Raw genomic sequence first — 23,112 nt, 5'->3', positions numbered from 1 at the left:
CCTATCCTGTGCACTTATGATCACGAAGGTATGAAAACAGGAAGATATCACTTTCAAATTGGAAATAAAGCCAGACACTAAAAGTGGAAAACACAACACACTCACAAACTACAATGAATGCAAGAAAGAAAATCCAAAGGAAAAGAAGAAAGAGCCATGAACGAAGGAATTCTAAGAAACTTAGAGGAGGATGCCAAAACATTTTATGGGGAAACAATATAGGGTTAAATGTGTGCATTTCCAAAATTTAAAACCACCGAAAAAGAAAGCCACCTAAAAGGACGACTGAAGGAACAAGATGAAGAAAAACCGAACTCCAAAGTTAACAGAAAAATTGAAATCAGACATGTGATTATCAAAATTAAGGAAATACAAACAAACCAATAGGAAAAAAATCAGGAGATCTCACACTTGAGTTTTGACAACACGAACAAACCGCAGAAGCCATTACTGGGATAAAACAGGGAGACAAGCACACAGTTGCAAGTATGAAACCACATCACAACTGGTAGCAAGGAAAAAAGAATAACCGAAAAGGCATAGCCACACATTTATGCTAGCAAATCCAAGAACTGAGAGAAAAGGATAAATTCCCAGACACATAGAAAATTCCAAGATTAGGTCAGGAAACCTACAAAATCTCAGCTCTCTAGTTTAGACGGAAGCCTTTGAAGCAGTAATCCAACCCCTGCCAACACACAGAAGGCCAGGTCAAGTCATTTGCTTGGGCCACTCTTCTATGTATTTAGTGAAGGCATTGTCATGTCCTCTCATCAAATCCAGAGATGGAAGAGGTGGGTAAACTCTAATTTACACGGATAAAGACCCAATTCAAAGAAGGACATTTTAGGAAACCCACCCATGTCATTTCAATAAGGAAAGATAATAAACAATATAATTCTTTCCTTTTCTCCCTGTGACTTCCTTTGGTTTTGAGAGGGCCACACTGTTTTCCTATGAATTGATGTTGTTCTTGTTGCTGTTCTGTTGAGAAAGCCTGCCTATCATCCATCATCCATTTTTGACAGAGCATTCACGGATGCTTTAGTTGCATGGACGTCCTAGTGCTCCTCCTAATATATGCCACAACTCCTGACCACCCATTAATCAGTTCTCTTTTCGGTAGCCCTCAGCTGGATTCTCAGAGTCCTGAGTCACTCCTGGTGGGTCTCCTTCTCTGACTTCTTGCCCTTCATTATTCCCTTCCTTTACTAGGGCCAAGGTATTCCTCCCGAGGCACATATTGTGGGAAGCCATATGATATTTCCCTTTGTCTGCTTGCCTTTTCCATTTCCCAACAGCAGGGCATGGGACATTCATGTCAAGGCAAGGTCCAGGGGTTCATTCACTTCGATGGCAGAGGAATACTGAGGTGCCGAAATGGACCCAAACTTCCTGATCCACTAGTCCTTGCAAGGGCATTGCGGCTCACTCTAAAGGTCTGCTCGAATGGGCCTTGCAAGCCGTCTATATACGCCGTCCCTTTCCTTCTGACTAAAGAGTCTTGGTCCACATGTCTATACCCGTTACCACAACAAGTACAGTTAACTAATAATGACAACGGGTTCGGTAGACCTCTCTGAGAGTTAGCTCTGATGCAGAAGGTCACTCTCCTCAAAGACTTTCAAAGGTATTTAAGGGAAAGCCAGGTAGACAGAGGCCTCATCCCTTAGCCGCGTGTTTCAGAACACTAGGAGACGAGGACACAGACGGCACCATATATCGATGCCCTCACCTTTTACCTCGGAAAGGGACTTTCCGTACCTTAGTCATCACTGACCCATAAGCAAAAGACGCTGACAAAGTACGCTCTCACCCACAGGACGAAAAACCCCACGGAGAGCTGCTCATACCCGCGACCTCACCTTTTCTTGAGATATCTAGAAATTGTAGTGTAAAAGGACACCTTGCCGTCTCCGGGGATATGTTGGCCTAAAGGAAGGTATACTGAATGTCATTTTCCTTCCTCTATGTCTCCAGAAAGGGGAAGTTTGACATTAAACCACAAGACATCCTGAGTTCTTGATCAGGTTCAGAGGGCTCTTGTTTTGTCCTTCCTGGGGCTTCCTACTTAAAGCCATAGGACACCAAGGTCATGGGAGAGGGACAGCTGCTTCAGTGAAGCCAGCATCTGTGATGTCACAAAGCTTTGAGGTCATAGCAACCACTCCTCATCAACCCAGGCCTGATCACTACACTTGACTGGAGTAGTCATGGGTGGGCCAAGAGGACCGCAGGCCATCCCAAACTGCTGGAGCCGCCTGGGTCTCTCACCAAGGCAGTTTGCGAAGCGAGTCGGTGTCACCTTCTCCATGGCCCAATTCATAGTATTTGGTCGTGAGTGTCAGCACCAGCCCTTTGGACCTCGGAGAAAGGCAAGATGCCGCATTCCATCTTAGCAACGACAAGCCAAGAAACTAACAGACCGCAAGCAATGCCTCAGGGGAGGAAATCTGAGCCCTGCGTAAGGGTGAGACCCTCCCACCAAATCATGGAGCATCTCAACAGGAAAAGGTCCACCCAAGGGAAGCTCAAAGTGAACCCCCGCAACCGTGCCAAAGACATGTCTGGAGTCTTCCACAGAAAGCACACGACTACCTCAATGGTCTCCAGAAATGGTGCCAACAAGGCCTCCCAATCTTCCAAAAAGACCATGCATCCAAGGCAGAGTCTACACCCTAGAACCTTAGGTCCAGGACGGACTCATGTTCTTGGAGTCCACAGAAGCCAACGGAGAGCATGTTGGAAGAGACCCATAGCCCAATGAAGCCATCTGAAAGACTTCCGTGCCCATTTCAGGAAGACAACTTGTATGTGCAAAAGGACGCATTGAAGAAGATTCGAATGTGGAAGAACCTTGAGCACTCCCTCATGGTGGATCAGCTACCCTCTGTGGAACTGCATGGAGATGTGGCAGCACAAGCCTGCCTTCACCCTCTCATGACCATCCCCCAAATGGTTACATGTGATAAGCAAACAGTGCCTCTTGAGGAAGATGGGCATGTTCCAATGGAGCCCCGAGAGGATGCACAATGTGTTAACAAGGGGTCAGTACAGCACGACAGACAGCGGATGCTGCAGGTTGGTGAGGAGATCCAGGAAGGCAAAGAACAGGAGAATGAACAAGGAAGCTCCAAGCGAAGGTCGGGCATTTTAGGATGGTGGGAGGTTCTCTATTCCTGGCTGCCCTCCATAGGAACCTAGGTCCAAATTCAATTAACATCCTTTGGCCCCAGTCAATTATTGTGCACTGTTTTTGTCTTTGTTATCATATCGAACATGCACATGCACGTTTGGATAGAGAGGCAGAGAGATCCCAATCAGGGGGTGGAGCTGGAGAGGGAGAAGCTTACTTGCCCCTGAGCAGAGAACCTGAGAACAGAGTCAATGCCAAAGCCCTGGAATCATGAGTTGATCTGAAGGCCACGTCTGAACTGATGGACACAACCCGGGACCCAACAATTGACTTCTGAATACCTCCTGGTTCTAGACAGAACTGCTGCTCTGTCATTGTTCAGAAATGCAGGGGATAAGGATTTTGGCTTGGCTGCTGTTGCTTGAGCTATCCGGCCTGCTTCGAGAGCTGTTATAGCTTTTCCTCTTGAAGTCAGTGACTGGGCTATGGACAAACTATTCTCCGATGCCTATTTGCCTAAAGAGAATACCTCCATGCCTAGATTTTCCAGGGGTAATGGCACTATGTCTTTAGGTGCTCCGCTTCTGTGGAAGGTGTTGGGAGTTCTCTGTGCCTCTGATTCTGGACCACTTTCTCTGCTCCCAGATGAGGGTCCTTTTCAGCCCCGAGTTCTCCAATCTAGGATAAGCCCTCTTTTCTTTCTCTCACTCTTACTTCACCTACAAGAGGCACCTCTTTCATTAACTTGGTGATTCCCTAAGCTCACTATCATGTTCCATCAAAGAATACATTCAAATGGCCAACAGACACATGAAAAAATGCTCCACATCTCTCGGCATCAGGGAAATACAAATCAAAACCAGAATGAGATACCACCTCACACCGTTCAGAATGGCTAAAATGAACAAGTCCGTCAATGACAGATGCTGGCGAGGATGTGGAGAAAGGGCAACCCTCCTACACTGTATGTGGGAATGCAAGCTGGTGCAACCACTCTGGAAAACAGCGTGGACGTGCCTCAAAAAGCTGAAAATAGAACTACCCTATGACCCAGTGCTTGTAGTACTGGGTATATACCCTACAGATACAAACGTGGCATTCTGAAGGGGCACATGCACCCAAATGTTTATAGCAGCAATGTCCACAATAGTTAAACTATGGAAAGAAACTAAATGTCCTTCAACAGATGAATCAATAAATAAGATGTGGTATATATGTTCAATGGAATACTATGCAGCCATCAAAAGAAATGAAATCCTGCTATTTGTGATGACGTGGATGGAACTAGAGGGTATTATGCTTGGCGAAATAAATCAATCTGAGAAAGACAACTATCATATGATCTCCCTGATATGATGAAGTGGAGATGCAACATAGGCAGTTTCGGGCGTACGAAAAGAAAAATAAAAAAAGATGGTATTAGGAGGGAGACAAACCATAAAAGACTGAATCTCACAAAACAGACTGAGGGTTGCTGGGGGGAGGTGTGTTGGGAGAGGATGGTGGGGGTATGGACATTGGAGAGGGCAGGTGCTATGGTGAGTGATGGTGAGTGCTGTGAATCACAGACCTGTACCCCTAGGGATAAAAACACATTATATAAAAAATTTTAAAAAATAATTTAAAAAACCCATTAAAGAAAAAACACAGATTGCAAGCCCAGAGCTAATCTCATATTCAATCAAAACTTTTGAAAGTTTTCCCCTTAAAGATCAGAAGAAAGACAAGTGTGTCCATTTTCACTACTCTCATTTGACACAGTAGTGGATGTCCTAGCCAGAGAAACAAGGAACACAAAGAAATAAGAGACTCCAAAAAAAAAAAAAAAAAAAAGGAAGAAGTAAAATTTTCTTTTTTTGGATAACATGAACTTACATGTTAAAAAATCCTAAAAAATTCACAAAAAATTTGAATAAACAAATTTAGTAAAATTACCAAATACAAGATCAATATATAAAAGAAAAGAATTTTGTTTTGTTTCTTTTTTTTTTTATGGACTGCTTCCCAGTTTGTCATGTCATCCTTGTTCAGTGATCACGCTAATCTTCTCTGCATCATTCCAATTTTAGTATATGTGCTGCCAAAGTAAGCACAAGACAGGAGCATTTTAACATTCTAATGATGAACTATCTGAAAAAATAAAGAAAACAATCTAATTCACAATAGCATCAAAAATAATAAAATACTTAGGAATAGATTTAACTAAGAAGATGAAAGATCTGTACTCCATAAACTATGACATTGATAAAGAAATTGAAGGTGACAGAAATGGAAAGATAGCTCATATTTATGAATGGTAAGAATTAACATTGTTAAAATGTCCATACTACCGTAAACCATCTGTAAATCCAATTCCTATCAAAAATCCAATGTTAGGGGCGCCTGGGTGGCTCAGTGGGTTAAGCCGCTGCCTTCAGCTCTGGTCATGATCCCAGGGTCCTGGGATCGAGCCCCGCATCAGGCTCTCTGCTCAGCAGGAAGCCTGCTTCCTCTTCTCTCTCTGCCTGCCTCTCTGCCTGCTTGTCATCTCTCTCTGTCAAATAAATAAATTAAAAATCTTAAAAAAAATCCAATATTATTGTTTTACAGAAGTAAGTAAAGAATCCTAAAGTTTATATGAGACCATGAAAGACAACAAATAATCAAAGCAGTTCTGAGAAAGAATGAAGAAGGGAGATTACACTTCTTGATTTGAAACTATACTACAAAGCCCTCATGCTCAAAACAATAAAGTATACTGGCATAAAAACAGACCAATAAACAAGTAGAACAGAATTGAGAGTCCAGAAATAAATCCTTTCATACAGTCACCTAATATTTGACAGGGGCCAACATATGTAATGGGGAAAGATAGTCTGTTCAATAAATGATATTTAAAACTGAATAGTCACATAAACAGTATGAAAAGGGAACCTTATATCACTCATAAGTCTGAACTTGAAATAGATTAAAGACTTAAAGGTGATGCATGAAACTAAATTTCCTAAAGGAAAACATAGGAAAAATTCTCCTTGACATTGGTCTTGCCAATAGTTTTTTGGATACCAGACCAAAAACACAAGCAAAAAAAGCAAAAATAAATAAATGGTATTACATCAAACTAACGTTTCTGCATTGCCAAAAAAAGGGAGAGAGAATGAAAACACAATCCACAGAATGTAAGAAAATACTTACGAATCTTATATCTGAAAAGAGGTTAATAACCAACAGATACAAATAGAAAAAAATATATGATTAAAAAAATAGCAAAAGGATCTCAATAGACTTTTTTTTCAAAAAAGTTATATAAATGACCAACAGGAGCATTAAAAAGTGCTCAACGTAAAAATCTCAGGGCAAAGTCCTTATGTTGTTGTTGTTGTTGTTTACCTCTGAAAAACACAGCAAGATATTAGAATATATACTACCAAAAAATTGAAACTAACCAATTTTGGTAAATATTGGGGAAAACGGGGAACTTATGCACTGTAATAGGGATATAAATTTGTATGGAAAACAGTATGGAGATTATTCATATTATTAAAAGTAAAATTACCATATGATTCAGTAATCCCACTTCTAGGTATCTATCTAAAGAAAACGAAGTTCACTGTTCAAAGACATATCTGCACTCTTATGTTTATTATAAAATTATTAACTCTAAGCAAGAGATGGAAATAACTTCAGTATCCATTAATGGATGAATGAGTAAAATAAGTATGGTAAATATATACTACGGAATACTACTTAACCATGAAAAATTAAGAAATACTGCCATTTACAACAGCATGGATGGATCTTGAAGGTATTATTCTAAGTGAAATATTTCAAAGATTTTATATATTTTTTTAATTTATGTATTATGATATCCCTTACATACAGAATCTGAGGAAAAGGAAAACTAATGGAAACTTAGAGTTGAGTTGACAAGGGGTGAACCTGGGGTGGAGTAAGGTGGTCCAAGGGTGCAAACTTGCAACTATAATATGAAAAAGTTCTGGGGATCTAATGTACAGCATGATGATCATAGTTAATAAGATATACATACTTTTTTTTATTGTGCTTCCCTTTATTAAACTTTGCATATATCACATTCTTACAAGTTGAAAGTTTATAGCAATCTTGTATAAAAGAGGTCTGCTGCCACCATTTTTCTAACAACATTTGTTCATTTTGTGTCTCTTTGTCACATGTTGGTAATTCTTGCAATATATCAAGTTTTTTCATTATTATTGTATTTGTTATGGTGATCTGTGATCAGTAATTATGACCCACTGAAAACTCAGAACTAGTGTACTTGAGGTATATACATTGCTTTTCTTTAAAAACATAATGCTTTTGAACAGTGCAGTATAGTTTTTATTTTTTATATGCACTGGGAAACATAATTTTTTATATGCACTGGGAAACCAAAAAATATAATAATTTGACTTAGTTTATTGAGATAATCACTTTATTGAGGCAGTCTGGAACAAAACCCACAAGACCTCTGAAGTTTATCTCTACTATACTATATACATAAAAGTTGCTAAGAGAGTAGATCTTAAAATTCCTTATGATAAATGCATAAAAAACAGTGGCAACTATACGAGATAGTAGATGTATTAACATTTTTATGTAGATTATATTGCAATAAAGATGTATACCAATTTATCAAATTGTACAAAATTTACACAATGTTAAAGGTTTGCAATGTTATAAGAAATCATTTCTTAAATTTACAAATATGTCGATTTTTTTCAATAAACCTGGAAAAAACTTTTTGTAGAATTAATCTATTTTTCAAAAAAGGAATTAAGGCAGTAAAAACTGCAACTAACTCTGAAATAATAGAATATAAAATCCATTTTCATTATATACACTGTGACAAAAAGTATTACTTAGTTTACAATGGAGGAGTACTTATGAAACATGAAGGATGGTCTATAAATAAGGCTGAAAGAGCTCAGTTTTAAGGTTTAAATTTAAAATCTTCTTTTGAAATACTAAACTGACCACCCAGTGTTCCAAACATCAATGTCTTAACTGCATGAATTTATTTCATACAACTCTATAATCTAGTTTCATAAGAAAACAGCATGCAAATTTTGAATAAGACAGACTTGCTTAAGTTTCATGTTCAACAGTAAAGGATACCTCCCTAAAAACAAATAGAAGACAAATCAGCATATTTATTATGATAATTATTATTCATAAAGAGATTCATATTGAATTAGGGAATATATATCCTCAGAGGGGGTAAAGTAAAATGAAATTTATTTTGGTAAATGTGTCTATGAATAGTCAATACAATGCCTCAATATAAATGAATATTACCATTTTGAAGAATTTAATTACTATTACTAGAATTATTATAAGTATAAAAATAGCTATCATTTTAGCATGGAATATGAGACTCTCATGCTCCATGCTTTATCACATACACACAACAACGCAGCATAATAAGTATTATCATCACCATTTCATGGGTGAAAAAACTGAGGCTAACACATTTAGATAACTGGTTTATGATTACATGGGTAGCAAAAATGCATCACACTAATTTAGGCTTTATGATTTCAGAATTGTACTCTTACCATTGCACATTCTATTACTCTGTAAATACTTGGCCTGTTTTCATTTGGTTCTCTAATTTTATTCATGTGGTGATGGCTTAAAGCTTCATTTAAAGGAAGCTTAAAAATTTCATTTAACCAAAAGCTCCCAAGAATTAAAAATGTCATTGATCTAATGTAGACATGCATATCATTAGTTAATGGGTAACTATATATTTTCCACTCTAGTGAGATAAAAGAGTATTTTTCTCAGTTTTAGTCTCTCAGTGTTAAAAAGGACTTTGTTAAAATAGAAATATTTAGACAAAGGTGATCAAAAGTCTGGATCAGGTCACCTTAAGGTAAATATTAGGAAACTGAGGAATCAAATGGAGATTTGAACACTGAGCTATGATATAATGAATGGTTTCAAGTATTTAGTAGAGTATAGAAAAGCCCTTTAAAGCCTGGTCTTAGCCTAGCATTGCAGCTTCTGGGATATCTATCTATCATCTATCTATCTAGATATAATGTGAAAACTTTTTTAACTTAAAGATTTTGAGAAATAGAACATAATCAGCACCATAGAAGATCTGTTTATGATAACAACCTAGCCCCTCCTCCCAGTTTGTTAATATTCTCTCTTATTTAATGTAACATTGTGCAAATAGACCACTACTGATCTGCTCTTATGAATGAAATAGCTATAATCATCTGTTTGCATATCCTGGTGAAAATATTCATTTAGTTCCATGTTGTATTTCTAGGAATGGACCAAATTTTTATTTTTATTTTTAAGTTTTCTAAATATTGTCCAACTTACCTCAAATGTTTTTATTATGGGCACTTTCATTCTTTCACATTCTTGCAAGGCAATTTTACTGTGGCCCAATATGGTAAGTGTGTAATAGTATGTCATTTTAGGTTTTAATTTATTATTAATTTAATTTAATTTAATTCCAGATTCATAATAAAGATAAACAGTTTTTATATATGAGTGGCCATTTGGATTACCCTTTCTGTAAAGTGCATGCTCAAATCTTTTGATATCTTAACATTGTGTCATACTGACTTCTTTAATAGTAGATTTTCTGAATGAACTTTAAGCTGTGTAGGTCTTCTCTATTTTATTTTGAACTTGTTTTCATTTCAAAATCTTTATATTTATTTTCATAATCTGCTTTTATTTTTCTTTGTCTATTATCTATCTATCTATCTATTTATTTGCAAGCAAGAGAGAGCGAGCAAGTGAGAGTGCAGGGAGGGATAGAAAAAGAAGGGAAAAGAATCTTAAGCAGACTCCAGGCTCAGCACAGAGCCCAACTCTGGGCTCTATTTCACAACCCTGACATCATGACCTGAGCCAAATGAAAGAGATAAAATAAAATTAAGGTGTTAAAAAAAAAAGGAAAAAGAATTGGAGGTTTAATTAAGTGAGCCACCCAGGCACCCCTGTGGTACCTTAAATTAGCTGTCATATTTTTAAAGTTCTAGAGTATCCATTTGTTCATTTATAAAACCTTTCTCAATATCATTTTTAGTGTCAGTTTTTGGTTCAATTTGCTTCCCCTCTCATTTCTTTGAGCAGAGTAATCAAGCCATTTTACAATCTTTATTGATCATTTTAACATCATACTTAATCCCATTTTGTCTATCAAATCTTGTTAATGGTTTTTCTTTGTGTGCTTTGTTACATTTTGCTATGTTCAAGACATTATATTTGAAACTCTTATTGAGTAGGGATAATTAAGAGCTATAATAATGGTATGGTCCTCTTTGGCAGGATTTTCTCTTATATCTGAGACTCTACAAGACAATCATACTCCAAATTCAGTGATTGACTTTCTCAGTTTACACAGAAGGCAAGGTAGGCTATAGTCTTATTTCTGCTTCTCCTTGTGCTTTGGGGATCTCAAGTTAAATTTGGGTTATACCAAAGTCCTCAAATTTGATTGCTGCTGGATTTTGAATTTTGTTCCTCTAGTATCAAGAGTCTATGAACAACAGAGCTCAGTGTGTTTTAGCAGTTTTAAATGCTCTCATAGCTAAAATGGCTTCAGGGCATATATCTCTAGGCTCTCATTGTATTTCGTATTTTGGCCCAGTAATCCCTCACTTATTTTTATAATCATTCTGATATTTTTAACTTTAAAAGCTATTTTGTCTGGATTTTTAGTTGTCTTAAGTAGGAGTTTTTAGATCACCATTACTAGAAGCAACAACAAATATACATGAAAATATCTGCAGTAGTTTATCACATCTTTATGGCTTTGAACTTCCATAAGCTGAGGCATCCTTCTCTAATCACTTAGGCAAACTCCAATTTACCCTTTAATACAACCCAAGAATTGCTTCATTTAAGAACATGTTCAGGGATGACTCTTCCCCACTGTTCTTACCAACATTCCCACACACTCTTTGCTACCCACACCTTGTTTATGAACTTTCGTTAGGTATATCAGCGTGACCAGAATTTTGCTCTATTGTATTTTTGTCCTTTAGAGCTTTAATTAAATATGAATTCCATAGAAAGTCTGTCCCTTTTCTTTCAAACCTGGGTTAGTTATTTCTTCTCATTCTTTGTCAGAAGTTACTTTATTAGAGAAACTTATAGCTCTATTGTGACTTTGGAGCCTTTACAGTTTTTCGACTGGAAAAATCACCCATCCCTGAGATTTTTACGCAGCTTCCTAGCTGATATTATTCAGAAATCTGTTCAAAACAGACTTTTTCAGGGAGGCCCTTTTGGACCACTCAGTTTAAAAACCTCTTCTCAATCACTGCTCTTTTAAAAATGTGCTTATTTAGTTCAAATATGCATCTCTATTAAAGAAAAATCAGTACGTTTTTTTTTTTAAAGTTGGCTTACCTATTATCTATCTCTCCCATTAAAATGATTCCTCTGGGCTGGGGTTTTGTTGTGCTCATCTTAGGCCAGGCACTCAATAAATTGTCTCTGAATGATTGAATTGTTTGACTCCCTTGCTAGATTCTCAACTTCATGAGGCCAAGGATTGTTCTATTCAGTCCTTCTTTATCCTCAATGTCTGTTATATTGCAGTCACTTACATGACTAATGGGAAAAATCACAGAAAGAAAGAGTTAAAACTACAGAAAAACCCTGTAGGTTCAATAACACAAAGCTTTCTAAAATTATTTAGCCCAGGAATTGAATACTGGCTGCACTTTTGATTTTTTTTAAATGGTATTGAATTTAATTTAAATGGAAATACTGGAATGGTAGAATAATAAAAAAATTATAAAAGCAACTTGCTCCTTAAAGTAAGAATTATATAGGGCATCTCTTCTAGAAGCAAAATTTTCAAATGTCAAACACCTGAAAGCATAGAAGGAGAAGTAAGAGTGTGAATTGTACTTCAATGCTCTTTTCTTTATATTCAACAAACAGCTTCATTCACACACCTTTCCAATTTTTTCAACTCTTTTGACAAAGCCTTCAGAGGAGTTACTGCTGATGACAACCATCACAGCCTAACAGGAGAAATTTTATAAAGAAAAATAATAGCATGTTTTTCCCAAATTGTTAAGGATATGGTGAAGCTCTGTCGGATTCAAAGGAGGAATGTGCAATTCCATGCTATATATAATAATAACTTATTTTAATAGTGGCTTTGCAATTTTTCAGATATATCCATTTACTGAAACCACTATCAAATAAACAAAAACAAACAAATGAACAGGGGTTCGAGACAGAAATTATCTAATCTAAAAATAGCACATGTTCACAGAATACACAACACATATCCCAAGTACTACTATAGGTTTCAAGTAATAGTCAAAACAATAGTAAACATGATTCAGACCCTACCAGTCAAATCATAAATGGGACCTTAACTGTAAATCCTTATCTTTAGATCAAAGTGGGTAATTGGGGGCTGAAGATACATTATAGAACTAATATGTTATAGAACTCCTCTGAAATGAGTCATTTATTCCATCACTTTTCCTGCACAGCTGCTGACCCATGTTTTGGTTCCTGGAAATAGCTGCTACCCTGTCATACTTCTTAAAAGCACATATATTGATAACTCTACTCATTCCTCCATTCCTCTGTGACTGTCACTGTGTTAAAATGTGGAGTCAGCTGACTCACTTGTGATGGTAATAAAGTAGATGAGTTTGCAAAGTATTTTGTTATTTCTAAAAATGCAAAAACCAAATTACATTGAAATCATAAGGGGTGTTTCAGGGAGAGCTGTAGGATGTGGTTTCTTGTGTAATCCACAGAGATTAGCTCCAACACATATTTAAACTCTCCTCTAGGAGCAACCTTAGTGGTAAAGCAAGAAGATAAACAGATGTAAACACACCCTGGCACAAAATTATCACTTATGTTTGGCTTCCTAGTCTCCTCGTGTTACTTATTTATCTTAACTTCTCTCTGAAATCAGGGAACACAGAATCTCAATCAGTTGACATTTTTCTACTGAATTACCCAATAGTCCGATCATACCCCTAATACTTTTTAAAATTATTTCACTCATAATCCCAAATCTGCTTTGCTTCCTCATCTTAGTACACTGTAATTTGATTTCAAAATGAGGACAGTTGTCAGTAATGCCACATTCATTCATCTATTTTACAATTCCATGTGCTTATAACTATGAAGATATGTTAATAACATCCATTCCAATAAGCCACCCTAAATTTATTATCATGAAACAAGACCTCAAGAAAGAGAATTCAAAATCATCCATGTATTTGCAACTTATTACAATAAAGCCTTTATCAATAGACTTCCCTGTGCACATGGTGGTCAAATTGCTGGTAAAACCAGCCAGATCTATTACAAGCTTTCTCATGGCTTCTAGGTAACCCAAGTGAGCCTTTATTGATACTGGGAAGGGATAAAGCAGGGAAGGGATAAACAGTGCTATAAGATTTGGCTAGACAAAAGTAATGACTCTCATTACAAAGTGAGTATTTTTTTTTCAAGCTTTAGTTCAGTTTATTTTTCTTGTATAAAACTATGTAGTAGCCACAGCTGGAGCCTGGGTCCTCTGAACAGAGACTCTGGTGTGGGTCTTCACAAGATGGTCCGTGAACTCCTGATAGGGAGACTTGGTGAACACAGTCTCCTTCCAGAGATCAGGGGTGAGATAGCTGTAGGTCTTGGAGATGGCATCGAAAGTAGCCTTGGCAAAGTTCCCTAGGGTGGCAGTGCAGCCCCTGGCCGAGGTGTAGCAGTCGTCAATACCAGCCATCATCAGCAGTTTCTTGGGCACAGGGGCCGAGACAATGCCAGGGCCTCTGGGGGCGGGGATGAGACGCACCAGCACAGAGCCACAGCGGCCAGTCACCTTGCACGGGACAGTGTGGGGCTTGCCGATATTGTTCCCCCAGTAGCCTCGCCGCACAGGGACAATGGAAAGCTTCGCCAGAATGATGGCTCCGCGGATGGCAGTGGCTACCTCCTTGGAACACTTGACATCCAAACCGACATGTCCATTGTAATCTCCGATGGCGACAAATGCCTTGAACCTGGTCCGCTGGCCCGCGCGCGTCTGCTTCTGCACAGGCATGATCTTCAAAACCTCGTCCTTGAGGGAGGCTCCCAGGAAGAAGTCGATGATCTCAGACTCCTTGATGGGCAGGGAGAAGAGATAGATCTCCTCCAGGGACTTGATCTTCATGTCTTTGACCAGGCGGCCCAGCTTGGTGACGGGGATCCACTCCTTGTCCGCGGCCTTGCCCCCGCGAGCTCCGCGGCCTCGGCCCCGGCCCCGACCACGGCCCCGGCCCCGGCCCCGGCCCCAGATGCCGCTGCCGAAGCCACCGCGGAAACCGCCGCGGCCTCCCATTCCAGGGCCCCCGGGCCCTCCGGGCCCTCCCGCAGCACCGGCGTCATCCGCCATTTGGTGTTCTCTCGGAGAGGAAACAAAGTGAGTATTTTAAAGCAAAAGAGCCTGTTGGGAATATTGTTTTATAAAATAGTGGTTTTTTTTTATTAACTTTTTAAAATTCAATTAGGTAACATATAGTGTACCAATAGTTTCAAATGTAGATTTCAGTTATTCATCCATAGCATATAATAGCTAATGCTCAGTACTTACTGTTATAGCTTCTTGAAAGCAGAATTTTAACCCACTGAGCCACCCAGGCGCCCTTGAAAGCAGAATTTTAGATCACATTTTCTGATTACTTCCATGTCGTACAACACTTTCCTGCTAGCAACCTTCAAAACATACTGTTTGTTAGAGGAATTTCTTTAATAATAAATAAATAGGAATTCATTTAAATTTATAAATATATAAAATAAATAGGAATTTATTTAAATTTATTTAAATATTACACACTGTTTCATTGTTCATAAATAAGGTGATGATATTATAGCCATTAGTTGGTAGCACTGATATATCACTATCTTTTTACTTCTCAGTGCATTCTCTTTACACAAATAGATATATATTTTAAAAAATGTGAATCTGTGGCAAACTTGTAAAAAACCCTATACAGTAAAGTTTATCATTTTAAGTAATCTCAATTATCTTCCTCAATTGTGATAGTATATCCTTCTATCTAGGCCAGATATTGTATGAGGGATTTGAAGAGACATACTTTTCTAAATTTCACTTTTCTCATCTGCAAAATGCTTATCATGATCCTACAAAAAAATACACTTATAATTTTTTGATGAAAATTTATTTATTTATTTTAAGATTTTATTTCTTTCTCAGAGAGAGTGGGCGAGAGAGCAAGCACAGGCAGACAGAATGGCAGGCAGAGGTAGAGGGAGAAGCAGGCTCCGGCCGAGCAAGGAGCCAGATGCGGGACTCGATCCCAGGATGCTGGGATCATGACCTGAGCCAAAGGCAGCTGCTTAACCAACTGAGCCACCCAGGCGTCCCTTTTGATGAAAATTTAATCTGTATAAACAATATATTTGTTGTAATGCGTGGTTCATGGAAAACATCTTTTTTAATTATAAGCAGTATTAGAAATTAAGTAAATGTGTCTATAATATTTAAAGTTTTAACACATAATTCCACTGCTTTGCCTTATTTTCTCAAATCCCTTTACCACTTTCACTGACAGAGTCAAATGTACTTTTTCTACTAGTAGCCAGCTTTTTGTCTTTTGTCAGAAGGATGCCCTTGTGAATTATTTATAATAGAGATATTAGCAATAATAATAATAATAATAATAATAATAATAAGTAGCAATGAAAATGTTAAAAAAAAAGTTTTCTTAACTAATTAGGGTTCTTAGACATCAATTAGAGGAACCACCTCGGGCAAGCAAATTAATCTGCAAGACATTCCCAGAATTAACAAGTCAGTCAGATACAGGGTTGTCTGTAGACTGAAAAGAACTAGGTTTGGAAAATAGGTAAGGACAGTGAAAAAAGTGATCAAATTTTTGGGCAAAATAAACTCTTAGGTGTCCTTTCAATGGAGTCCTGTTCATTATGTAGCAGAAACTCTGGAGATTATCTCAATCCATTGGAGTCACCCCGTTTATTAGCTTGCTATTGACAAAGTTATTTACAAACTGTAGAGCAAGAGGTTATAATGGAGAAAACTGATGGTAATGCACAGGATTCTTGTTAACAATAATGCAAGTTAGTGATTTTTCATTAGAAAACATAAATTCTATAACCCAAATTATGGGCCCAGAGCACTTCTGCTGCACAACTCTGCTTATATCCCAAATAACCATGTGAACTAGTTTTAATATCTGCTTCTCTTATTAATTTTTGAATAAAAATTCTTGACACAAGTATTTTATAATTGTGTGATAATCATGAATTTAATTTTTGGAGAACAAAACACACTTTAGCATAACTAGGTTCGTTCACAGAACCAGCCTTGATAACACACTTCTATATGTTAGAAATGATGTAATAAATGTAGAATATTGGGCACTTGTTTGGTATTCTTTGCCATGTTTTGCACTATCTAAAAAGAGATCAGTGAACTTGGACTGGAGTTAGTAGACATGGAAGAAAATAAAATATTACAGAGAAGAATACTCTGTGGTCCACAACCTAAACGGCCTGGGATTCCCATCATTTGGATCCCTGTAGCTTTACAGAAGTCAATTAAATTTTTGTATCTCTGATTAAAGTTGTTTCCCAAGTACTTTTTCAAACATCTCTTGTAAAGTATTGTTTCCCAGAAAAAAAGGGATTTTGCACATGTATCTGCCTTTGTCTCTGGTCATGATCTCAGTCAGGATCCTGGGATCGAGCCCCATATCGGGCTTCCTGCTCATTAGGGAGTATACTTCTCAGTCTCTCTCTGCAGCTACATCCCCCTGCCCCACTCATGCTCTCTCTCTCTCAAATAAATAAATACAATCTTTAATTTTTTAATTAAAAATAAGATAAATAAATTAAAATAAAAAGTCTGGGCTTACTGCCCCATTTAGCTCCTTTTGTTTTTTTGAGTTGTATTTAAAGCAGCATGAGAGAACATGAGGCTCTCAAACTTAAAAAAAAAAAGGAAAAAATTGAGTTTTGTTAGGATTTAAGATCTTGTCTGCTAGACAAAAATGTTGGCTTTGTTAACATGTGAAAATTATCAAAAGGGAATAAGATAGAATTCTAATAATTTTTGTAGAAATTAAAAATTTTCTCCAACCCAATTACATACAGACCCATTAAGTAAATTCATTCCAATGTCCCAAACCAACCTTTTCTAATAGTAATGCATCTGTGTAAACAGGGTCAACCCAAGGAATAAATAAATATTATTATTTTTTTCCTGTCTCTTCCACAGTCTCATCTGGGTATATTGGTAGCAAGCCAATTATCTATCTTATAAGACATGATATCATAAGGAAGGGTATTCTGTCCATTTGGAACAACTGAAAATCATTGTAATTTTATCTTGGTGCAGTAACTTGAGATGGCACAGTGTGTTTTATGAATATATTTTATTTTTTTTTTACTGGGAAGAAGAGATTATAGAGATATTGGTTATCCAAGAGAGACTGACAGGTGTTGATAGTTGCCAGGTCAATATCCATCTACTTTTTCCTTTAGTATCAGAAAGCACTGAGGGATTGACAACAAGGAAACTTAAAACAACATCAAATATTTTATTGTCTCTTTTCTAGTTACATTGTAACCATATGACAAAGTATCAGTTGTACAAGATATCATTCTCTTTTACCTCTATCTTTCTGCCAGAAATGTGGGCTTAATAGTGAGAACTCCAACAGCAATTTTTGCAACTGTGAATAAAAAGCCATGAAAACCTCTAAGATAGTTCACTTGACTTTCTTAAGACTCTGAACCAACACCAGAAAACACTCTCTGTAGTCTTCTTGTTAAATGAAAAATATGGTTAAACCACTTTTGACAGTCTACTACCTACAGCAAACTGTAAATCTTAATTGAAATATGTCCTCTCAGCTGTGCTTAAGCAACTGAGTCCTGAGCTTTTCAGGTTTTCAGTCTGAAAGAGTACACCTCGGGTGCTCTGAAAGGGAAGAGAAAGGACACCCTGTTCTCCATATAACTTAAAGAAGAGAAATCTGTGCATTTAAGTGGGCCATATAAAATTTATCAAGCAATTATCTCCTAACTCCTTCCTATCCAAATTACCTGATATGCTCTCCCTACTCCTTTATTCCACGTTACTGCCTTTTCACAACATGTCTTCTGTTATTTCCTTCTTGCAAGCTAGTTTTGATTTCTGCATCTAAAAAAATCAACAATCATTGTGTATTTCAATTCCCATTTTCCTCAAATGCATTGATTCTTCTTATCTATTACTCTTTTCTCATACTCAGTGTCTTTGTCTTTATGGGGTTTGTACTTTGCTTTTCCCCATCCTTTACTGCCATTATATAATCAATCTAATAACTTCTTAGAGAAAGTTAAAAATTCCCGCATAGCCACACGTGAACACAAAGTCACTGATTTTTAGCAAACCTATAAGATAGTCAGACATCCATTCAATTTCTTTTTTTTTAAGATTTTATTTATTTATTTGACAGAGAGAGATGACAAGCAGGCAGAGAGGCAGGCAGAGAGAGAGGAGGAAGCAGTCTCCCTGCTGAGCAGAGAGCCTGATTTGGGGCTCGGTCCCAGGACCCTGGGATCATGACCTGAGCCGAAGGCAGCGGCTTAACCCACTGAGCCACCCAGGCGTCCCTCCATTCAATTTCTTAACTGAGTCCCAAATGCATCCTGACTTCTAACCTAAACCTAAGCTCTACTTCTTACACGTTGTTATATGACCAAATTCTTTCAGTTCAGTATTTTGTAACATTTAAATATTAATCAGTTGATGCTTTGTTTGTGTATTTCTATGAAAATAATTTGAATACTGTAGATTTATTGTTATATTTGTAGGTTTATAATCAAAGTTTCATCAGTTGTAGTTTTTGGAAATTTCAGATATAATGATTAACCTAAAATGATACTGCCTCAAATCCCTCTGATATCAAGGCCCAACACCTGATTATAGCCAAACCTGTGGTGGATAGTTCCATGGGAAATTGCAGTTACTTAACACTGATAGCATCTCATGTTCTCTCTCTCATTTTAGAATGTCTCCAACACAACCCAAAAGTGTAGGAGAGTTAATGTCCTCTGAGGACAGCTCTCAGTGAAGTGGAAATAAGAACCATAGGTAAAATTGTCAGTTTTCAGGTCTTCATGAGGACAACTTAAAGAAGTTTCTCAGGACCTTTCAGTAAAAGCAAGCCTTCATTTTCTATCCACAACAATTATATCAACAATGTACCTCTTTGACAAAGTTGCTTCTTCACTGTATCACTTTCCCATTCTTTTCTACCTTGGATAATCTCCCAGATAAACTAACAGTACTCAAATCCTTTGTCCTACTCTTTGCTCTCAGGATAAATGGAGCCAAAAGACTTAGATTAATATCAAGTTCTGAATGGGATCTTAGAGCTATTTCTGTCCAGATTTTCATAAACATAGGGACCTTTGAATTATCAGGCTATAAATAAGTTCTAAATGGAGGGGGCAAAAGCAAAAAGTAGAAATTTTTATGTTTGATTTTTAATCATGATTAATTGACTTTATTGATTATTATAAATACTAACATTATAAAAGTGTGGATCTTTGTAAAACAATGTCATATTGTAAGAAAGAAGTTGCATAATCCTTTTGAGAATATTAAACCAAGTGTTCAGGTGCCATCTAATTTCTTGTTTAATCCAGAACTTTGGTGTGCATCATCTTGAGGAATAGGATTTTGAAGTCCAGACAGACTAACAGAAAACTGATCCAAATGTGTGTGTTTATATTTCTGCTTTTGTTGTAAAAATCAAAGTGTGATTGCTGGTTTAAAATGGCAAAACTAATAATGTTCATGGACTCGATTATAAATTTTCTAACTGTATGGGAAGAATCCAATAAACATAGAATTAATTGATTTGCAAATCCTCAAAGAGCTACAGGATCAGGTAGTGGTATGTTCTGATTCAACAGCATCATAATGCAGCATTTTATATGTGTGGCTAATGGATATTTTCATGAATGTTTGCTAGCTAGTCAGCCAATACAGAGAAATATTAGGTAGCGTAATTACTCACAGTTGTGTTTAATAAAATGAGAGAAAATTATCAAATGACACTAATAATAATAATCCTATAGCAGGCTAAATATTCAATGATAATTACAAGTATTAATCTAGCTTTCTTCCCTGATTATGACTCTTCTCTCCTTTATCATAATGGGAGTAGCAGATTGTCTGCAGTGAATTGTGAAAACGCAGCAGTGACTTTGGCAGTGAAGGCCTCCCATCAATTTTGATAGGTTAAAATGATTCTGGTTGGTCTTGAGCAAATGTGTCAATTTTTTTTTTCTGTGTGTGTCATAAAAGAAAGAAGCAATAGTAAATTCTTTCTGTTATTCCATGGAGCCAATAAAATCATACTGCCAACAAGAGGCTGTTGACACCATAGGTGTAGTTAACTGTCTTGAAATACTACGCCTGGAAATAAAATCCTAATATTTCACATAACCTCTTTTTTTAAAAGAAACAAAACAAAACAAAACAAAACAAAACAAAACAACTATACTGCTTACATTTAGGGCCCTGCTGTTGTGTAACTATTTTTGAACATGTCTTCTGTAAGTGTGTATATATATATATATATATATATACATATTTTTCTGTGCAATAAATTCATTTAGAGATAAATTTGGATTGCAAATTATTTGGGGGGAGGCGTGGTATTTGTGGCTAGTCTCACAAGTAAAAAGGACTAAAAAAAAAAAACATTTTTTATTACAGCATATTTACATCTGTCCAAAGTACTTATCTACTATAATACTGACTAATGTATAATACTGTACACAAAGAAAGAAGTTAAATGAGTTATAATTCAGTCAATGTATAGCTGGCCATTTTAAAACTTACCACTGAATCTTTCTGGTATGAAATGTGATATCTGGCAATCTGGTCCAGTTCATTACATCAGGTCATTTGTATGTTCTTATTACCATTTTGATAGCATAGCACATTTTATAACCCAGACATTTTACAATGGAACTATGATGCATGTATTTTCAAAAGTATAGACATACATGAAGCTATGAGGTCAAAAAAGATGAATGTCCGTAGTACCATATAGACTCAACAAATAAAAGTGTCCAAGGGTCTGAGTGTGACTTATGAATATTGTATAAGATTAGGCCAACATGTGGTTTTGATATAAATAATCTGTTCTTAAATTAGAATTACAATCGTTGAGTACAGTGTTGAAAATGGCAGATAGATTTTAGCTATCTTTGCTCACTAGGGAAAATGGAAAAATGTTTAGTTTGGTCAGATTTTCACTTAACTTCTGAAAAATCTTACGTTTGAGAGAACCCTTCTGAAATAAGAATCCTTAAAGACATAACCCCTTTGGCACAAGTTTTCAAGAAACTTGTTTGATGTTATAGACAATTCTATGGCACACGTACTGTTCTAGATGTTTCATGCCAATAATATGTAAGCCATACCAAGGCGACATATACATATAGAGATGTTCCTCAGCTTACAAGGGGGCTATGTACAGAGAAACACATAAAAAATTGAAAATGCATTTAATACCCCAAAACTATCAAATATCATAGCTTACCTTAAGCTTATTTAAACATACTCAGAACACTTACATTTGCCTGCATTTGGGCAAAATCATCTTAAGCAAAGCCTATTTTATAACAAAGTATCAAATATCACATGCAATTTATTAAATATTACACTAAAAAAAGAAGAATATATATATTCTATATATATATTCTATATATAGAATGCTTGTAACAATATCAGGTGTTCACCCCTGTAATCTTCTAGCTGACTGGAAGCTGTGGCTCACTGCCGCTGCCCAGAATCACAAGATGGCACCATATAGAACAAGAGTTTCAGGTGGTAGGTGTTGTAAGTTTTACCCAAACTGACATTGGTTTTTGTCATCATATATGTCAAGTAGTTTTCTCAGGTTTATTTTTAGAATATCCTTGTATAATGAATATTTACACTGATATCTAGTATAAAAATCTTGCAATTTAACATTAGAAACATTAAGATATTGAAAATCAATCTATTTCTTTAATTCATTGAAGACATTTTTGGCTTGTTTCCAGTACTTTCTTACTGGTTAAAAAGTGAATTTGAAGTAGTCTGGATTTCATTATTATATGGCACTTTCCCTTTGATGAATACAAAGACGATATTCTATATTAGCTATCTGAGAAGAATTTATTTTTTTAATTTTATTTATTTGTAAGAGAGAGAGTGAGAGAGAGCACAAGCAGGGGGAGCAGCAGGATGAGGGAGAAGCAAACTCCCGGCTAAGCAGGGAATCTGTTGCAGAACTGAGTCCCAGGACCCTAAGATCATGACCCGAGCTAAAGGCTCAGGCGTTTAACTGACTGAGCCACCCAGGTGTCCCAATCTGAGAAGAGTTCTGTATGCTATTCCTATTAATATGCAGTTTAAAGTCTAGGTAATTAACTTAATATTTTAGTGGCTATTGCATAGATAGCACTATGTTCCAGGCAGAGAGTAAGAAAGAAATATTAAATCAACCATATTCTATGCATTCTAAATGAAAATAATTAATCGATCATAAAAATCCTTCTATTTATGGAATATCAACTTATAAGCTTTCCTCCATATGAACAATGCCAAATACCAGAATAAAGGGTCATCTAATACAAATAAAGGATAGAATTAAAGAATTCTGGTAAGCCATTTAATTTTGAAAAATGGTGTTCTATTGTTGCTGAGTTGTGGTTTTCAGTTACATAATATCTGATAAGTGTAGAAGTAACATGAGTGTTACGTGAGATGAGAAATGGTATATAATTAAGATATTTTTAAAAGTACAGATAAACACAAATTTGTAAACATAGCATTATGGAGGAGTAAAAATAAATGATAGCTACACACTCTAAAGTGAATAAAACTTGGAAAGCTAATAGAGAAGTAAAACAAGGACAGTGCAAAAAGTATGGTACATTTTTATGAA

The 23,112-nt window shown here is 36.5% G+C and overlaps 1 protein-coding gene across 1 annotated transcript in view; it reads right to left on the bottom strand.

The window, feature by feature from the left end:
• The window catches only part of LOC309857086 (small ribosomal subunit protein uS5-like), a 480,706-nt gene that overhangs the window by 294,245 nt on the left and 163,349 nt on the right, over positions 1-23,112 (bottom strand). The window lies entirely within an intron of this gene.

Source organism: Mustela nivalis (genome assembly GCF_964662115.1).
Source record: "Mustela nivalis genome assembly, contig: HAP1_SCAFFOLD_335, whole genome shotgun sequence".
NCBI classification, from domain to species: domain Eukaryota; kingdom Metazoa; phylum Chordata; class Mammalia; order Carnivora; family Mustelidae; genus Mustela; species Mustela nivalis.
This window is presented reverse-complemented; position numbering and strand designations above follow the sequence as displayed.